General features: G+C 39.9%; 1 protein-coding gene across 4 annotated transcripts in view; it reads left to right on the plus strand.

Moving 5' to 3' along the window:
* Pde4d (phosphodiesterase 4D) overlaps nucleotides 1–15,489 on the plus strand; it is a 1,514,231-nt gene that overhangs the window by 55,242 nt on the left and 1,443,500 nt on the right. Inside the window, exon 1 of one of the 4 annotated variants that reach the window (XM_063281299.1) lies at nucleotides 7,191–7,329. The exons of 2 other annotated variants lie outside the window; for them this stretch is intronic. The gene's annotated coding sequence lies outside the window, so the exon portion shown is untranslated. Of the gene's footprint in view, nucleotides 1–7,190; nucleotides 7,330–15,489 lie in introns of those variants that run through there. One more of the 4 variants, XM_063281301.1, reaches the window with a different exon arrangement.

A 15,489-nucleotide genomic window follows, 5' to 3' on the forward strand; every position in this document is an offset into this window, starting at 1 on the left:
TTAGGTAATTTCGCACAATCTTTTGGCATTGTTGACAGGGTAGAGTGGGGGATAATTGGGACTCACCTCTGGGTAAAGGGTCATTAGAAGAACGTGAATTAGATGGTCAGTGTCCTATATTCTTCCTTTTGTTTCTCTCTCCTGAGCAAAACTGCCCCTGGCTTGTTTCGATACCATGGCACCCATGTGTAATTTTTGTTTATCAATTGGTCAAGTTTAAGGTGAATCTGTGAATCTGAAATTGCTTCTGATTCCTAATAGTGATCACTAATCAGTATTAAGAATATATAATGTTTCAGACCTTGTGTCCCATGGTTTGCACATGTTGAGGTGATATTTCTCAAGGGTAGTCCAGAAATGGCAAACTTTACCAGCATGGCTCCTCCCCCTGCTTGTTCTCTAGACTTGTGGTCTTGGCATCCTATCGTGGGAACCAGGGACAGGTCTTGGCATCCCTATAGTGGGAACCAGGGAATTTCCATTTTAACAAATACCTTGGTGGTTGTTATATCCTTATGCACATGAAGTTTAAAGACTCTTGTTATTTTCTAGTACACATGTGATTCAAATGTAGTCTGTTTTGTTTTTCTTTCCAGTTCTCTGATTACTGTGCTTACATTTCAATGACCCTAAAGACATAAAAACAAACTCTCATGAAGTGTTAGATAGGGATCAGACCACATCTCCTTCAGTTGCTCATGCTTGCAGATGTGTTTCTATAGCTATGCTACCTTTTAGAAGATGCAATACAGTACCTGATTTTATTATAGAAGTGAGAAATCTGCTCTTGTTGGATGGTGCTATTTACTATGGAGAGGAAGGTTCACAGGCCACAGGGACAGAGCAGAGCTGTGTAGACCTCCTCTGAGGAGGCCCTGCATGGAGAAGTAAAAATTGGATATTCTTTTCTGGTCCAGAGAGCTGTGAATACAGGGCAGATTTGCTCCTAAGGGAAAATTTCTGTTATTGCAATGTGATTCTCAGTCCCAGAAAGGCCTGGCTGTCCTTTGTGTGTCTTCTTGTCATACCTGATCCTATTAAAAAGAAAGGTGGAAGTTAGCAGGAACATTTCATTGTATTTTCCCAGCATAGTTTTCTCTACTGCTCTGAGAATGGGCACATATTGATTCACGTGACAAGAAGATCATAGAAGCCCCTTAATGGGCTCCTTTGGTGGTTGGAGTGGGAATATATGGAGGTCATGTTTTGGGAGAATATGTAGATCAGGAGAGGTTCCTAAGACATTTTTTTACTTGGGTTCTAATCATGAGATCCTATATTACTTTTGTATCCCTGACACAAGCTACTTAGTTAGTAAAGGGAGAGGTATTTTCACTTATATTTTTAACATTTGAGTTCAAGATCATGCAGTCGCAGAAAGAATATGCACAATCCACTTTGGTTACACCCAAGAACCTTCTACTGGATGTCATTTGAAATGCCCTTAGTACCTCCACACACTGCGACCATGGTTAGTCTATATGGACCCCTGGGGACCTCATCTAACCCATAATGGCTGTTCTTCACTGTACCTAATTCTTAGAAAATTCTAGCCTTTCCCGCAATCCTCTTCTTCAACGGGTATCCAGTGTAGGTAGTTTATGTCCATGGACTGTCACAATATTACCATTCAGAGGGTAATGCCTCAGGGTCACAAGTGGGCTTTCAGAAGGAGACACTTCATGATTTATGGCAGCAGAACCAATAGACTGGAAGTGGGAACCAATTGCTTGCTTCTGAGGCCTAGACACCCCTGACCCTCCAATGTGTTCTGCCAGGAGCAGGATAATGAGAATGAATGAGATGTAGCTTATTCTACTCTTTGCTAGGCCCCTCTCAAAGCCTTAAATATGTAATTATTTCTAGCAAATATAGTGAGCTTCATAGCATTCTTTTTATCAACTTGAGAAAGACCAGAAGGGATTTTTATAACTCTAGCAAAGAATTTGACAGTGCGTCTATTGATTTCACTATAATTCTGGCAGCTCTCTGTATTCTTTTTGAAGAATTTTCGAAGTATTTTTTTTCCTCCTTATTTGAAAGTGGCCCTTGCTTTCCCCAGTTTATTTTCTTCTAGAATTAAATTCTGGGACAGAGGTACTGATTCTTTAATTCCTTACAAGCATGAAGTAACCAACCATCTTCCATAAGAAGTAGACAGGAGTGGGCTCATGGCGAAGGAGTTCATTGTTTGTCTTGCCGATGGGATGTGTAGAGGGATTTGCATTTCCAGAAGCTCATTTTAGGAACTAGAAGCAGGCAGATGTGGCTGGTGGGTATTCATATAGAAGTAGAGAGAGGGACGTGTGAAGGTCTACTATGAATGAATGAATGAATGAATGAGTCAATGAACCAATGAATGAATAAGTGAACGAAGTCCACACTCCTTCCTGAGGGAAGCTGCCCCTCTTCCAAATTGACTGAACTGTTTTCCTTCAGTTTCTCATTGAGTATATTAAAACCTTAGATAATAGTGTCTTGCTTTGAGAAATCTCTCGTTAGAGGAAGGAACAGAATAATTAGCTTCAATGTTCTCTGATAGTTAAGCTGAGAATTCAGTATGAATTGAGACATGACTTTTGTGTTTCGGATAATCAGCACAGCTGTTCAGGATAGACATTCCCCACCTCCATTCAAATCTTTTTTGGTTAGAATACCATGAGTGAAGATTAAGGGCACCATTATTATTTTCTCTTCATGCAAGGTTTCTTTTCTTTCTTTTTTTTTTTAACATGCCTGAACTTTGTGCTAACTATTCTATGAATCACGTCTGCTTCAATTACCCCTTCTTTGTCACACCCTGGGTAGGTTTTAAAGTTCAAGTGACAATCGGGTAGAAAACTGACAGCACCAAGTCACATCTCACTGAACTTTGATCTCAGAGACATCAAGACAAACATCGGATTTATAAATCTACGTCAGATGTAATATGTGATACAGACCCATACCCAAGCACCTGCATGCTGAGTACTTCACCTTTGTTGTGTATATCATGCACACTACTACAATGATCTTAATAATGAAAAGGGTAAAATGACTATTCTTTTTTTTTTTTTTTTTTTTTTTTCGGAGCTGGGGACCGAACCCAGGGCCTTGCGCTTGCTAAGCAAGCGCTCTACCACTGAGCTAAATCCTCAACCCCCAAAATGATTATTCTTAAAAAGTGCAGTTAGGTGTTGTGCTCAAGCTCTCAGTGAAAGACCTGAGCTGATATCTGAACCCAGACAGTCTGGCTCCAGAGTTTATGCCTCCTCTGTCTGTGTGGTAGTGCTTAAGGCCTTGCTGGAACCACACACATGGTTTGAGCAATATGTGAGTAACATATCCCCAATATTTTCTCTTACTAAATCTCTAGGCTTTGTGCATCTCATTACATAACACTTCAGAGAGGCAAAAGGAACATGGAGGGCCACAGAAAAGTGGATTCCTCTCCTTCTTGTCAGGTCTTCTTATGCAGAGGGAGAATTCTTGACCTAACATGAATTCAAGTTTAAGTATAAAAAGATGGCAGTTTTCATTAAGCTTACGTGTGTTCTATCTTGTAATATATTTTGAAATCCTTTTCATATACATTATTACTATAACTCCATATGTTCACATATTTTAGAAAAGACTGAATTAAAAATCATTTCATTAAGCTTAACTATAATGCATTTTAGAAATTTGTCACATAGATTATTGATATGATTCTATACACTTATGCTTTTAGGTAGGGATGAATTAAAAAATCAACATCAGGATTGGGATTGTAGCTCCTGAGTACAATGTTTGCCTAACACGGGGTCTGGAATCCATCACTTTCTCTACAAGAAAATAAAACAGAGAAAAACAAAGATAAACAATAAAAATGAAGCCCCCATTTGAAAGTCTCCCCATAGGGTGAGTGTACATTTGATTTGAAATCTCTGTACCTAGGTAAAGTGTTGTATAAACCAAGAACACGTCAGTCCCCAAAGTGACCACCAATTTATAATCTTTAGCGTTCATACTTTAAATTTCATTTCTGGTTATGGCAAGGCAAGTCTTGTTGACATCTTTCTTTTCTAGCACATTTTTCCTTTGTATTTATATCATCTGGTGCTAATGGTCAGCTATTCCTTACCCAGGAACAAGTTTTCATGTTTAGGTTTCTTGGTAATAAGGTTAGCATTGTGATAACAAAATGGCTGTTTGTCCCTGTCACATAGGATGGAGTTAATGTCCTGCCAGTTTTAATTGGTTTGATGGGCCAACATGGTGGATCCGAATACACTTGTGAGTAACTTTTTTGGTTCTATAAACTACAGAGCTAGGAAGATTAGCTCATGAGACCATAAATCATTCTTGGCCCAAGTTTTGGGACATTTTCCAGCCAACCATAGCTCTGATATTTGAGATTTGCTGATGCTCTTGGGTCAGAAGAGAATTTATGTCTCCAGTCTTCAGTTGTCTTGTTGGGATTGTCTTCATCACTGTCTCTAGAGTTGAGATGGATGAAATATGAACAAAAACTGAGTTCAGCTGTCTGGGTGACCCTTGGTTACCCAATAGAGGGTGCAGGAGCCACCAGACATGGGTTGATGGAGGTGACAGGGTCATCAGGCCAGTCTTTCAAGCTAGAGTCCTCAAATACAAGGCCTGCTGGTTTGAGAGTGATTCCTGAGAGAGCCGACTCTGACATGCTAGGCTAACAATGTTAGGCAAAAGAAAATGATAGGACTGATATATGTATTTTGTTTTCTTCCTCCCTGGTTTGTCTCTAATAGGGTACAGGAAAATGTGATTATACAACCAGCTCAAATTGAATTATACTCCATACCAAGGTATCTCTCGTTCAGGGTTGAGTCCTTGACTCTAACACTTTTAAATCCCCAGCAAAATGTCCTGTTGCAGGAGCCAACTCAAGGTATCATGATTATTACAGTTCTGGGAGGGGAAGGCTATAGAGATAGTTTTTGAACGCTCTTAGCACTAGTGTCTTTGGGATGAACATTAATTATTAATCAATGAGCCACTTGGGAGTAAGTCAGTCAATGCTTGTAATATCTATGAAGGACAGAGAGCCAGGGGTTAGTTATATGTTGGCAGAGTGGAATGTACATCAGCTTTTAGAACTCCACTCCTGGACTTGCTGTGCGGCCCTCGGCCACTGTCTTGGCTGTTAAGACAGTGTTCTGCTGAGTTTGAAGGTAGTGAGAGCTTCCAATTGGAAATTTCTGGATGAAAGTAAACATGCACTAACTTCCATGTTGGCCACCAGGTATGTTCAGCCTGTTGCCTGTGGGTGTGCATGCATGCTGGGATAGCTATGCATGGGGCTCAACACAAGCTAGTCAATGCACTCAAAACAGTGTACTATTCTTGGTAGTTCATTTTGTAACTCAGTTGTGTAGTTTTTGAGTATGAATTTTGAGCAATGTCAAAAGGTTGAACAGATATGGTGACCAGGTTTGGCTTTAAGTGAACATTTGAAATAAAGACTTTAAGGGATTTAGTGAAATTTTATTACCAGGTAAAATCAGAGAGTTTGAATGGAAGACTCAACAATATTAAGTTGATAATAATCTCTATGAGTTGGAGGCCAGCATGGTTTATGGACCGAGATCCTGGACAGCCAGGACTACACAGAGAAAGCCTTTCTCAAATAACAAAAACAAAAACAACTACTACAACAAAAGAGAGTATGTTTTTTCATTTCAAACTAACTTATATTTTCTTTGAGTTAAAGGGATCACAGTTTTAACACCCCTACTTAGAAAGTCCCATTCTCATAGGCAGCAGCATTGTCAAAAAGTTTAATTAAATATTTTAAAAAATACTTAAACAGTGAAATATTCTCGGTAGTCACAAATTGGACAAGTCAAAGAAGAACTCCTGAGAAGGAACTGCCCATGGATATATTTTTCTGTTCTCTGTATTCTGCTACTTTCTGTTTTCGAATCTGGAGTTGAACTCAGTTGACCACCTGGAGCAGCTCAAAAGCATGCAAGTGTGCCTTCCACTAGTAACACCCTTTATACTTGCTTACCAATGAAGCAACTTTCTTCTCCCTTGAGGAGGTTATTAAATCCGAACACAAATTGAACCTTTTACAATTTCTCTTGCCACTTTTGAAAACATAATTATTGATTTAGTGATCTGAAATAATTTTTTGGCAAGAATGTTTGCTGCTGCTAATATTATATTTGCTATAATTTTTTGAAACATTCACATTTCTTACCAAAACAAGATGTTAAATATCTAAAAGGTGCGCGCTACGTGTATCGTGTTTTCTTCTTTGAATTTAAATTACTTTTGCTCATCTGTGTAGCAATTCTAAATGTTTTCGTAGGATCTTTAATAAATAAGAAATGTAGATGTATGGCATAGTAAATATCAGATGTAATTAGTCGTTGGGATTCAGTGGTAAATAAGGCAGGTATTATAGAGGGTGATAGTAAAACACGGCCTCTAGAAGTATTGCAAAGTCTTCTAGTTCTGATTCTGAACATTCTCAGGTTCAGTCCTCTCTCCATGGAGCATTCTTGTGTCCCAAGAGTCACAGGCCAGGGAAGCCAGGTAACCGTTTATCTTCCTAGCTCAGCCTGTGCACAGTTATTTCCTCTGTCACAGAAGCATGCAGTCGGGTCTCTCCCCTCCCTGTCTGTCTGGCTGACCCGCGTTCTCAGCAGTACATGAACAGACTGTAAATTACCTATATTCCTACCCCAGCGCAAATAACTCCAGGGGCATAAACCTCTCTGGACTCAATAACAAATGACCTATGAAAAGCATGGGACATAGAGAATAAAATAAAATAGAAGTTTATTTAGTTGCTAAACCAACTTAGTGGGTATCATTTCCTTTCCGCATTATTCCTGTTAACAGTAAAAGGGAAGCTGAAGGTTAGTTACCTCAGGGTTTGGCTGCAGGCTCGCAGTTTGGTGTCTGGGGTGGCTCTGGTCTGCACTTGCTGGGACTGCCACGCCAGGACAGCTTGCTCCAGCTTCGGACTCCGTCTGTGCCAGATCACCTGTCCTCCCTCCCCGAGACAATGAAGCTGTGAATTTTTCCCCCTCTGGCCTTTGCAGGCAAAGTGACTGTAGACATGCAGTGTTGTGGAGAGTATACTCCTCTGCTGTGCTCCAGCGCAGCCCTTCAGCTGTCCAGAGCCAGTTAGACCTGTTATGAGGAGCTAACTGATTGGCTGGATCCGGGCTCAGTTTCATAGATTATAGCCCGGCGGTTGGGAAGCACCAGCCCTGTAGTTGCTGTAGTCCCGAGGCTTGCCAGTTCCTGCCTTAATGCATATGTTGTTGTAATTGAGTCCTAGCACGGCCTAAATAGCTGACATTGCATCTTCAAGACCGTGTGAGTAATCCAGATTTTTTTTTTCAAAGCTCAGGAAATTAATTACATGTCCTGGGAGGGAGTGATTGTAAGGAGAAAATACAGATGATTCATTTTCAAGGTGCTTTGCCGTATGTATCAAATTCTATGCGATGAATCTGAAAGCTTCTAGGACCTGGCAGGGTTAGTCCTGCTTTTTCCCACTGTGTGTCACAGCCAAGCTGCATTTGAAGGCAGCCGGCCGGCCGTTGGAGGCATTTGTTAGCCCTGCTTGTTTTATGGGGATCTATAAAGTGATAAAGTCCAATACCAGCAGGTTGAAACAGAAGGCAGTGATCTCAAAGCAGAGGTTCAGAGAGACCCGAGGCAGGCAAATTGTAGGGTTTCGTACTTACCCTGTTCGAAACTGAGCCGCAAGGAACCCCTCCTCTGGGGTCATAGGTATATATCAATTAGAGCGATGGAAAGGAGAGAGGAGAAACGGTGTCTGGAGTGTTTTTTTCTCTGTAATCCGAAGCTAATTTAGGACGCACACCATGAGTAACTAACAGAATTATATGTGTGTAAAAATGCTTTGGTGGGTCTGTTTATTTGGTAGAAGGCTGAATGGGAAACTAGGAGTTTATTTTCAAATGCTGTGAGAGAAGCAGATTAAATACACACAGAGCCCTAAGGGAGGAAACTGGATTGGAATTTGTGGTTGGAGCAGATCAAATTATCCTAGGAAGCCTTTGCTCGTTTTTTGTTTGTTTGTTTGTTTGTTTGTTTGGCTTTTGTTGTTTTGTTTGTTGTTTGTTTTCTTTTGTAATTACTGGGGTAACTTTTGTTGTTAACAAGGTTTAGGATAAAGCTGGAGTAGACAGAGGAGAGAAGCTAGGAGTCTTCAGCCTCCCGTCTCTCCTGCAGTGCATACTTGGCCACTGAAATCACACTGAGTATGAACTGGTAAATGTAAGCAGTTCGTGTTTTACTTGTTAATCACTGTTGATCTCTCCTGGCCTTTAACACACGAAAATGTCTTAACAGGGCTTTGCTTATGGAGTTAGTGCCAATGAAAATTGTCACCCTCTTAAACATTCTGAGTATAGCTCAAATTAAAGCAAGGGTATTTCTTGGATTTTTAGGTGGCTTTCCAGGTTGCTTTTCATCCAATTTTTTTTTCTCTTTAGAATTGTAGATTCAAATCCATGTATTTATGCTATGTATGTCTTAAGCACCAATAATTTGAAAAGTTTTAATACCCTGAGTTCCCATGGCAAGTAACTGTAGTAATTACTTGCCAAGTCCTATACAAATAGCATTTACAGTAGTTTAATTTTGCTTGTATCTATTTAAACAGCTGTCATGATTAGCCTGTAAGAGAGACATATTCATTGTGGTTTTAAAATCTTTAATTTTAGATTAAATTTGTTAATTTTTTTTTTTGACAACTGAACTGCCAACCCTTTTAAGTCCAACCAGGGGATAAAATTCATCAAAAGACAAGTTGTCAGTATAGAATTCTTGTCTGTATCAACCAAATGTATATAAGATAGTTGTTTTTTAAAAAAATGGAAATCTAATATAGTCCTTATAAATGCACTTATTGTGTGAGGAAATGCTATAATGCGTTCCTTTGTTGTGGAATAATAGAGTTCATTCATTAAAATAGCCAGGGATGCTAGGAAAGATGGTTGACTCACATTTAGTTATTCATTCCTAATCAAGTGTGTCACTGGGACAAGGGGAGATGAATGTCTGTGACAGGAGCCATTCCTTCCCCAGGCACTTGTGGCCATCTGAGAATGAGAAGTGGTGGGAGGGAGCTACCCCAAAGGAACTGGCTTCTGACTCTCTGTTTAGCCCTCTTCTCATCCTAGGGTCATAGCAAAATCTTTTATGGAAGCCTTTTAAAGACATTTGTCTTTCCTCACTCTAAACTCTCTCATGTACCCTCTTTTTACATTAATTGTTAATGCATATGTCTGTCTGTCTGTCTATTCCTGAATATATATAATTTGTTCAGTTTGTGTAATGTTAGCTTTGTGCTTGTTTTCAAGGCTTAGCCTATCAATTGGTACTCAACTGGTGTGTTCTTCCTTGGGTACTTGCAACAGACAAGAGACCATTACAGAAAATTTTGGCAGCTTTGGTGTTCCTACCTTCTTTGCCTTCGTTCTTTATATTACCTTGCTTGGGCTCTTGCTAGGATAAGTCAAATAACTTATGATTAATCATCTAACATTACTTTGTTCTGTTTACATCATACAGAGCGTTTAAAACCAGAAATCACAGGGATTCTCTTGGCTCTATGTGGGCATTTCCATCTTGTATTGACACTTCTTCTACGTCCTAAATTCTAGGACCTTTGTGCTTTTAGTTCTCCTGGGCATGTCTTATAAAGGGCAAGAGATTAACAAAAGGAATTCAGAGTTGCCAGGGGCCCAGGGGACAGTAGGCTGTGAGAAAAATAAAATATCTCTCCAAAAGCAGCAATCGACATTTTTCAGGGTGTTTTTCTCCTTTCTAAAGCCTCTCTCTCTCTCTCTCTCTCTCTCTCTCTCTCTCTCTCTCTCCTCTTATTTTGGCTGACTCTGGAACTTCTGTTGCAGAGAGGTTTCTATAAAACTGTGTATGTCTGCCCATAGACAGATGGATTTGACAAAAGATGTATCCAAGAAGGAATGTATTACATCATGAACTTGCTAGGTGGCATTTGGAAACTATTAACACTACCTCCTAGTGCAATGACATAAATCCACATTGAAAAAATATCATTTCTTGATTGAACTACATTTTTTCCACTGTTATTTAAAATGTTGTCTTTGGAAAAGCTTGTTCTTCCCTATGGCATTTTTTTTTTTTTTTTTGCCCCCTGTGGCATAGCGAGAGCTAATCTGATTGCCTGCTTTTGTATGAGGATTTAATGATTTCTAGTGAGTGTTTTCAAGAGTTGCCATAGGCATGCGTTAAAGAAAGCAGAGCAAGACCAATGCAACACCACAGCTCGACTTCACAAAGTAATGTGTGCCACCAAATGTTAGAGACGTCATACCTGGGAGTTGGGGATTTAGCTCAGTGGTAGAGCGCTTGCTCTACCTTAGCAAGCACAAGCCCCTGGGTTCGGTCCCCAGCTCCGACAAAAAGAAAAAAGAAGAAGAAAAAAAAAAAAAGACTTCATACCTGTACCTTCCCATCTCTGCTCCCTCGAGGTACCCACGGGTCTGAGAAGAGCTGTCACTTAACTTCCAGGCGGCCAATCAGCCCATCTTTATGTTGCTAGCAGGTGACACAGTCTCCAGTTATATTGATGACCAGTCCATATTGCATTCCTCTAATTTCAAGGAGCAGAGTCTTGGTATCGGTGGGTCACACATAGGTCATGAACTATTCCTAAGCCTCCGTCTCCACCTGTAAAATCAATAGGATAAATGTTCTAGAATTTGAACGGGCCGTTGGATTTCAACAGGGCAATGAGAAAGTGCTTGTGAGAGAACACTGTAGCATGTAATTTGTAATGCACAGCACAACCACATGCGGTTATGATGACAGCGGCTCATGGCACGAGGGTCAATGTCCTTTAATCCTGAAAGCATAGTGTCGGGCAAGAGGGATACTATCAGAGTATGCCAAGGTTTCCTTTGGTATTGAAAAGTTATAAAGGCTTTGGGGCTTTGGTTCTTATCTGTCCACTGCCTGAGTACTAGAAACACAAGTGCCTTTACCTTGCTAAGTAAACGCAGCACGGTGTGCAAATATAACTTACTGTGGTACCACACAAATGTCACCCACTGCAAAGATCATTGGTAGGTCAATAGCAACAGTTCATAATTTATCACCTTCGAAAGGGAAATTCTCAAATACATTGCTTATTGATTAACTTTCTATGCTACATCCATTTGTCCATTTCTCTCAAACAGGATGGATTTCTTTGGTAAACGTGTGTGACGATTTTCCTCCTACCTAGGTAAAAGACCATGGCAGCACTTGAGAAAGCATTCCCTCGCAGCTGAGCTTAGAGCTGCCAATGACATAGTTTGAGAAGACATCATTTCCTCACAGGAAAAACTGAGTCTGAGAGCCCAGAGTGACAAATGTTCCTGGATTTCTTTTTTGTAAATTCCCGTTTTGGATCTTAATTAAATTTCTCCAATAGAATGCTCATGTAAGTTTTCAGGCAAGACTTATTCCTGGCTTCTTTTAACTAACTGATTTAGAAAGCTCAATCAACAGTTTTGAACCCCCCAATTTCTAGTCAGTTGTGGTTTGGAAGGTTACCATTCTTTTTAAAACACTAGCCACAGCTGTGTCCTATAGTTCAGTGGTGTGAGGAACTTAGTAGAAACTTTCTTACTAATCCTCTGGGGATTTCCTGACCAACAGCTCATCGGGAGATTTCTTATACTTAGGGGTTGTTTAAAGACTTACAACTTTTTCTTTTCTTTTTTCTTTAAAGCATTTTATTTGTTTACATTTCAGATGTAATCCCCTTCCTTGTTTCCCCTCCATGAAACCCCCACTCCAACTTCTGGAAGCAATATTATCTGTGAATGCTGGAGAGTTCTGTTCAATCTCCTCCCATAATCTTTTGGCTAGTTTATGAAGCAGGTTCCTATATAGATTTCCTTCCCATATATTCCTCTTTCATCTGGCTCTCCCTGTCATGCCCACACTCTCTCCACCCCCTGCCCTTCCATTTAAACCCTTCCACCTGTACTATCCACTCCTCCACTAAATGCAGCTACTTGAATGGATTTCTCTTATTTATTTAAATGATGCTCTTGGGATGCCACTCTCAACCTGTGTCCACCAGCTCTCACGTGCTGTACTCCAGCAAGGAAGCACCCTCTTGAGCTTGGTCACCGGTCTCACGTAGAGGATGGGAGACTAAGGCCATGGGCTCATTTGTGGCAAGAAGGAAAAGCAAGTTGATTTGGTGTTTTAAGTTGGAATGTATATATCAAAGTACCAATGTATCAGAGCTACTGGGTGACTTGTAGGCAACAGAAATTTGTTTCTTCTCACGTACCTGTGAACCGAGTGCCAGCATCATTAGGTTCTGGCAAGGGCTACCTTCTAGGCTGCAGATGGATGGCATAATGTTGCATTGTTCCAGTTTTAAAAGAGACAGCTAACTCTGGATTCTTGTAAAGCAATGCCCTTTATAAGGCTCTACTTTATGATGTAATTACCTCTTAAAGGTCTCATCTCCAAATGCCATCACATTAGGCATTAGATAACAACCTATGAATTCTGGGAGGAATAAACATTCAATTTACAGCAGTTGTCAACTAATGTATTTCTGTCATTCCTTCATTTGTATTTTTAAAATTTCTCATTATCACCAATTGTTTACTACTCTATAGAATGTAGATCTTATGTAAATAGTAAGTTAAATGAGAAATATATTTGTTCTTTAGAAAAATCAGGGATATAATTTAACACTTAAATTTTTTATCCATGTGCTATGTCTTTCCCAAGACCAGTAAAAATAACTCAGCACTATGATTACAAAGATTGCTACCATTTAAGGAGCCTGTCCTATTGTGAAAAGTGTTTCTAGGATGTTTCTCCCTCCCCACCTTTCCCTTCCATGGGTCTGGTTATTTCAATGCCTTTCTCTATTGACTAAGGAAATAGTTTGGAGAAAATTAACAATGTAAAAATGGCTTATCAAAATGGAGCCATTCTCTATGATTTTCGGAGTATTTTATAGACTTGGTATGTATTCTTGCTGGCAGAAACTGCTCAGTTTTGCTGGGGATTACCTGCAAAGCTCTGTCCATTACCGCAGTTTTTTTTTTTTTTTAATTTTTACATGGAGTTCAACCAGTGTTAGAACTAACATGAATTTGTTTCAAAGGCTTTCTGTTTTCTGGAAGCTAAAGCTTGTCTTTACTCCAAAATCCCAAGTTCTAACAAACGTATTCATACCACAAATATAAAAGAATATAGATATCTACTCAGTGAATAAAAAAATAGTTTTCATGTAGTTGCTTTTAAAAATCCCCCTAGAACCTTTTAATTTTCTTTCAATAAAATCCCATAAACCTAATTCATCCCTTCTCTTGGTTGTAGTAGATTCAGATATTTTGTTGGGTGTTAAGCCAATCATAACTTCAGCTGTCCTAAAAACCAAATTACTTCTCTTCCCTATAAAGCGAATTTGCAATCAGGCTATTTAAGAAATAAAAATGGCAAATAAAAACCCCTTTTAAGCTTACGTCCTGACCTAGAAAACTGAAGAACTGGTTCATTTTAACATCCTCATATTTATCTGATTGAACTGAGAGTGCCTGGAAAGAATTTTCCCATCACTCCAAATACATGTTTATTTTTGTGGCTCATTCCAAAAACATTTTAAGTGTACCACTGCAAAAGAGGAAGATCTCAACATATCCAAGCAATGTTTTTATTTTGTCAGAGCTAAAAACAAAAAAACAAAACAAAACAAAATCCTGAACAAACAAAAAAACCAAACACCAAGAAGAAGAAGAAAATAAAAGACACTTAGAATCTTTACCCCAAGGCACTGAAAAATATTGACCAAATCTGAGAATCTGAAGAATAAATTATATTTAATAAAGACTTTAATCACACAGACACAGACACAGACACACACATATACATATATTTCTTTTACAAGCATGTCTTGAGAATATATTTCATGCATATATACAATGTAGTTTGATCATACTGCCCTCCTTCTCCAACTCTCTAGGCTCTCTTCTTATCTCCATCCCAACTCTGTGACCCTTTTAAAAAATTAAACACACCGTTCTGTCCATTTGTCTCTAGCCATATGCACATGACTGTAGGGCTATGTACTAGAGCATGGGCAATACTACCTGGAGCCACACTCCTGAAGAAAAACTCTATATCCCTGTTGTAGCAGCCCCCAAGTGCCAGTTCATTAAGTAGGGGCGGGACCTCATGTGCCCTTCCCATCTGCATTTACCATGAGTTCATGAATGTAACACCTCTGCCATGCTCTTCCCAGCCTCTGGCTCTTACAATCTTTCTGTACCATCTTCTACAATGTTTGGTGAGCCTGAACAAGGAGAATTGTGATGGCTATGTCCCATTTGGGATGAGCCTTCCACGGTCTCTCATTCTCTAGTCTTCTGTTGTTAGTTGTGACTCCTTGAAGTCAACACTACGCACTGCATAAAGAAACTTCTTAGACTGGGAAATGTCTGCAGACTGAGAGCTGCACTAATCTGGGGGACAGAGATAAACATTGAGAAGGCAGTTTGATACCATGCTAATTTAGCAAACTAATAGTAGGGTCTTCTCCCTTAGGATGGAAGACCTCTCCAGGCATGGATTCTTGGCCAAGTTACAGTACCAGGCATGGTTTCCTGTCTGTGGAACAGGCCTTAAGTTTAAACAGAAAGTCATTGTTACTCATAACGCATATGCCATCATTGCAGCCATGGGCATAGTTTGCCAGGATGGCTATTATTATACCTTTCAGAGTTCACAGCAAGGCCAGACTTGGTCAGAGATAACTTGGTTAATGATTTTTCTTCCCTAGAATTCCGCATAGCTCCTTCCCAAAGTATTAAGATAAGTCAGTAGGGAGTAACAACTCTTCACATCTTATGACTGATGTATGGATATCAGCAACACTAGGTCCTACTATGCAGTTATTGTGGGTGACCAAGAGCAATGGCAACAGCCTGTAATGTTTTGGTGGTTCTGTGCCCCTACCCTGGTTAACACTTGTATTTCACACTTGGCACTGTTTTTTCTTTTTGTTGTTGTTGTATAACCTAAAGCATCTGGGAGAAACATCCTCCTCCCTTATAGAGTAGCTCCACTTGAGCTCTCTCTCTCTCTCTCTCTCTCTCTCTCTCTCTCTCTCTCTCTCTCTCTCTCTGTATAATATAAAGAAGCTTATCAAATAGTAGGTTTCTATATGACTTTTATCTCTTAGTGTTAGTTAACCTTCCTCAATCTATTCTCTCCCCTCCCCTCCCCTACCTCTCCCCTCCCTTCCCCTTCCTCTCCACTCCCCTCCCCTCCCTTCACCTTCTCTTCCCTTCATCTCCCCTCCCCCTCTTATCTTTCCTCCCCTCTCTCCTCTCCCTTCCTCCACTCCCTTCCTTTTCCTTCACTTCCCCTTTCATGCCTTCTCCTCTCCACTAGAACTCTTCACTCCCATCATCTTCCTTTCCCCTGTATACCATTTTTCACGAT

Source organism: Rattus norvegicus, chromosome 2 (assembly GCF_036323735.1).
Source record: "Rattus norvegicus strain BN/NHsdMcwi chromosome 2, GRCr8, whole genome shotgun sequence".
In the NCBI taxonomy this organism is placed as follows: Eukaryota; Metazoa; Chordata; class Mammalia; order Rodentia; family Muridae; genus Rattus; species Rattus norvegicus.